Raw genomic sequence first — 5,380 nt, forward strand, 5'->3', positions numbered from 1 at the left:
CGGACTGTGGGTGGAAACCTCTACAAACTCTGAGCCAAATAAACCTTTCCTCCTTTAACTTTGGGTGTTGGGTATTTTGTCTCAGTGAGAAAAGTAACCAGGACACAGAGAGGGGGCAGGCACCAGCTGGCGGCAAGTGCAATCCTTGGCCCACAGGACCTGATAGTCACTGGGTTACTGGTTCTAGAAATAAATCATCTTCCCAGAAGTGGCATCTTTTTCTGGAGCAGCTGCCTGGAGAAAGTCTTCAGAAAGGTGTGTGTTTGGGGCACCCAAAAGACAGCCTCTGGCCCTCCCTTTCTTCTTTGCCGAGGTCTTCCAACCCTGAGGAAAGATCTGTTTGGCAACAGAGCCCGCAGCAGTCTTCATCCCTGTATGCTCAGAGGCTCGGAAGGTAATAGCAGAGAAGATGAACTAATGTGGGAAGAGTTTTGACCTTTCAGCTTCTCCCTCACCGAATACGCTGGGGCCGCAGTTCTTTATAAGTCTGCCTGTCTGTCCGTCTGTCTCCCCTCCACACAAACCCGTCTCAGGCACCCAGCTTGGAGCAGGCGTGTGTGGATATTGGTCTCATTTGCCCAGTTGGCATCTAATCTGCTCCACAGCTATTTCCTAGCACTTCTATTTCCAGGCCCTATTTGGTGAGGCGCTCCAGCTTTTGCTCCATTTGTCTGGAGCAAAGTCCCCTGCTGGGAAAGCCACTGCTTTGAAACGGGAAGGCTAAGGGGCCTGTGGCTGCCCAGGCTGGTGCACACATCATTTGCTGCGCTTAATTCCTCAAAGACTGGGATCAGGTTGAGCAACTTGTCCGATATGTCATCAAACCAGGACTGCAAGGCACTACATCCTCCAGGCGTAAGATACAAGCAGCAGGCCATTGGGCCGTATGAAGGCTTTCCTCAGATCCCTCTCCAGGGGCTGATGTCACTGAAACAGCAGCACAGAACAGGCAGGCCTGCAGGTCTGTCATGGGGCAGGCATACTTGGTCAGACTGGCAGTGAAAAAGAACACTTTCAAAGAGCTCCTCACTTCGTCTCAGGAACTCATCCACACAGGCCTCTTGAGCACTTAACCTGATGCATGGTCACCTCAATCCCTCAAGCACTCTGAAGTCAGCATTGCTGCTGATTGGCTTAAAGGAGCAGTGTGCTAGGGTTTCATCCAGGCCAGCGACCACATAGATCCTTTATCTTCCTTTGTCACCTGTGGGAGTAGCCAGGTCCCAGGTATCTGATGAAACCAGAACTGGAGACACCGGAGCAGATCTGACTTAGCAGTGATGTTGGCTTCTTCCTTGTCTGTGGAGAGTTTAATGGAAGACTGAACTGGACAATATGCCGGGCATAGAAACAGCAAAAGCAGGACCTGAAGATGTTTATCTGGTGTGGCTTCTTAGGAGACTTGGAGACCAGGGCATCTGTCCTCCATATCTGGGTGAAGATGGAGGCTGTTCCACCTAATGACCTTGGGAGCCTGGACTGGCAAGGTGGGAGGACAGATGGGTACACAGGCGAGGAAAGGCTGGGGTCATGGGCAAGCCCGCTGCGGCTGTGGATGGATCTGACCACCACTGCTGTTCACATCCCTCATTTTCATTTCCTCCCTGGGCCAGGAAGGGAGGTAGATGGCCCAGGCAGGGCCCCCGTGCTCTTGGCCTGATCCCCCAGTGGCAGTTCCAGGCTGCTCAGTTGGGTCCAACATAGAATCTGAAGCAAAAACAAGAGAAGGAAATCAGACATCTTGATTGATGTCTTAAATGTGCATTTGATTTGTAGCCCAAAAAGGGCTATGGGAATGATTAAGTTTGATTTTTAGTGCATGTAGTGGTGTACCCCTATAATCTCAGCATTCAGGAGATTAAGGCAAGAGGTTTGTGAATTCAAGGCCAACCTTGGCTACACTGAGACCCTGTCTCAAAAAAATCCAGAGGTTTGAACTGTGATACAGTGTTTTCAATTGTCTCGGTAGGTACTGTGAAAATCTTTCACAAAATATCCCTCTTTATTCCCCTTACAAAAATGTGAGTCAAGCTGAACTCTGGAGCAGGGTGTGGTGTGCACACCTGTAATCTCACCACTCTGGGGGACTGAGGCAGCAGGACGGGCAATTTCACTACTTATTGAGACTCTGTCTCAAAATAAAACATAGATAAAGGGTGGGGATGCAGCTCGATCAAAGGCCCTGGTCCTAATTCCTGGTACCAGAAACCAAACAAAACACACCTGAACTCTGGGAAGAGTAAACCGGCAGCAAGTTGAGTAAGTAACAACAGACCAGTCTCCTCCTACAGAAAATGGTACATTTCTACCCTACTTAGGCTCAGTTCATTTTATAAAATGATTTAAAAAGTGGTTCACAGGAAGACCTAAGTCACTCTTTTTTGTTGTTGTTGTCATTGGCTTACATTTTTAAAAACTAAGATATTATATTTGGTGTCCAAATCTCAATCAGTTTTTGTTTTTTGAAACAGGGTCATGCTGTGTAGCCTAGGTTGGCCTAGATTTTGACATCCTCCTGCCTTGGACTCCTGAGTAGCTGGGTTTACAGGCATGTTCTGCCGCCATGCCCTACTTTTAAACAGTGTTTTTAGTTTTGTTTTTTTTAATTGTGGTGCAGGGTGTCACACCTCTAGATGTTCTACTACTGAGCTCTGTTTCTACCTTTGCAAGTGTATTATTTACATTTCTTACTGTTTCACTGCATGTATCTCCTTGACACACCTCACATTTTAGCTCCTGCCTTGGCTCATTAGCTTCCTCCTGAAGGCCTGCTCACATCACTCAGGATCCACTCACACCACAGACTGCCTCAGCCTCTTACTGCTGGAGATGACCATGGAGCTGGTGTTACAATGTATGCCCATTCTAGCTCCTCAACTGGAATGTAAACTCCCTAGGCAGTGGCCTTACTACCCAGCCAAGTACTTAGCAGGTGGCTGATCATTTATACACATCATTAATTACTAGGAACATTAATATTTAAGTGTACTGAACAGAACTCAAAGAATGTCACTCTCTGACTGAAAGTTATCTCTCCATTCTTGCTGAAAATTTAAAAGAGCATTATAATATTCTAATTCCTCACCAGAACAGCATGTGAGGGTTGGTTGGGGGAGCCTCAGCTGAGGAGAAATGGACAGAAGCATGGAAAGCTTTAACTCTTCCAAAATCATTGGACTTTGCTGCCCACTGACTCATGGAACTCTCAGGTAATACGTTATTGAAGAGAAAACATAGTTGTAATGACTTATTCTCCACTGCATCTTTCCTTCATTCACCCCCACTTCCAACAAGGCTAATTTCCCAGAAGGAAATAAGTTTTGACTACATGCTTCTTCAATTTATTTAGTGTCAAAATTATTCCACTAACTTTCCTTTGTCCAGAAGACTAAAGTTTCAGGGTTAGCTCGTCACAATCACCTAGACTGTGTAGGTCAACATTAAAATGAATCACGAATCACAAACCAAGAGAGGATGGGCCTGGAATACGCAGGTTAACAAAGTTCAGCTGGTCATGGTCTATTTTGGAAGGTTTGATGCAGATGTCTGTTCCACGAGATAGGTTACGTTAGTTATTTTTCTCATTGCTGAGACAAAATACCAAACACCTCATGTTAAAGAGGGAAAGACTGCTTTAGCTCACACTTTGCACAGATTTCAGTCCCTACTCGGCTCACTCCAAGTCAGGGTGGACGGCAGACAAACAACAGGGAGAAACAGTTCAGGGCAGGCAGAAAGTAGCAAAGCAAGCAAGAGCTGACCACAGCTCTTTCTATCCCTTGTATCTTATCCGGGATAGTTGGGGCAGTTGTCACTCTCACCCTTGATCCTAGCATTGCAACATGAGTTAATTCCAAGTCACACACTCGAGATTCAGCCATCTCTGAAAAAGCCCCATTTATGACCACATGAGACTTTGGGGGACATCTGGACACAAGCCATAACAACAGGACGTGCTGTTCTCAAGTAACAAAAGCAGACACCAATGCTTAAATGAGGGCAGAAATTTGTTATAGCAAAAAGTCAAATGGAAACCTGAATTTTTAAGGGACCATTTCTTTGACTCCCTGGCTCCCTAATAAGCAACATCCAAACTGTTCCTTGACTTCAAAGAGTTTAAAGAATCTGCCCTTCTTTTCAAAGCCATTTACTAAAAGATCTCCCCTCTTTAGCCATGGATTCTCCCACTCACTTCCTGATTCTTCCAAGTTCTTGTCTTGTGTTCTGGCTCTTTAAAGAAGGAAAACACACCCAATCCAGGAGACATCCTTTAAGCAGATGGGAAATATTTCAATGGCATTAACTGGCATTCTACATAAAGAAGAGTTCTCCTGCTCATAAACCTGTTAATACTTTTAATTTCATTATTAGTAGTATCATTAATAGTATTTATATTATCATGGTGGGCTCAGGATTTTAAAAATTATTCCATGTGTTAAAACCCATTCCTGAATTACTTGATGCTCAAATTTCCCCGCATTTGGCCGAGGGTTTCACGTTGGCTGTGTACTTTGACACTTCTTCATTACTTTCTGAGCTCTCCTTTACTTCCTGGTCATTCCAGGTTTTTCTTGCAGCTTCCTGGACTCAGCAATGGGATCAGCTACTCCTCCAAAGAACCTGCTTACTTTTAACGGAAATGGGAGTTAGAAGCTATCACTCAGGCATTCTTGCTACTGTAATATCTTTGTTTCTAGGTCTGTTCAGTGGGCAGAGATAGGAAACATTTTTAAAATCATAAATTCATATTGATCTTACTCCTGTCCAACAGCATGAAGTTCTTCTCTCCTTCCCAGATTCCATATTTGTTCTTTCATTTTTTTTTTTCATCTTGGATTTCCTTTTCTTCTAGTTATATTAATTAGAAAAATAAAATACCAAGCTGGGGATGTAGCTCAGTGCTTGCGTAGCATGGGCAAGGCCCTAGGGTCCATCCCTAGTACTGGAAAGACCAACCCCCCGCAACCTATCCTTCCCCACGAAAGGGGATCGTGCACATTCAGTTCAGAGGTGTGGGCAACACCTCATCTCCTGGGGGCTTTGAGTACCGGAAGATGGGACAGACTGAAAGGAAAGGCCACCAGGTTTGTTTTTTCAAGCATTGCGAAATGGCACATATCTCTTCAGTAACAAAAAAGTTTTTTTTCTCTGAGAGAAAGAGAGAGAGCGCGCGCGCTCCGGGTTGGAGGGGCAGCGATGAAGACGGTAACTCTATGAGCTATAAAGTATCTAACCGAGGACCGAGAACGGAAAGGTAGGGAGAAAAGGCGTCCCGCAGGGTAAGAGCCACACCTGTCCCGGGCCAGGCCTGGGACTGAGGCTCTCTCCACCGCCGCAGCCGCGCGGAGGTCATCCGAGGACTGGCGCGGCCGGCGGCCGG

At 45.9% G+C, this 5,380-nt stretch overlaps 1 pseudogene; it reads right to left on the reverse strand.

Annotated features, from left to right (window-relative positions):
• Positions 1 to 503: 503 nt before the first annotated feature.
• Positions 504 to 1,578, reverse strand: LOC117285441 (annotated as a pseudogene).
• Between the last annotated feature and the right edge of the window lie 3,802 nt (positions 1,579 to 5,380).

This window comes from Fukomys damarensis, unplaced genomic scaffold, assembly GCF_012274545.1.
Source record: "Fukomys damarensis isolate Sample0158 unplaced genomic scaffold, DMR_v1.0_HiC HiC_scaffold_10, whole genome shotgun sequence".
NCBI classification, from domain to species: Eukaryota; Metazoa; Chordata; class Mammalia; order Rodentia; family Bathyergidae; genus Fukomys; species Fukomys damarensis.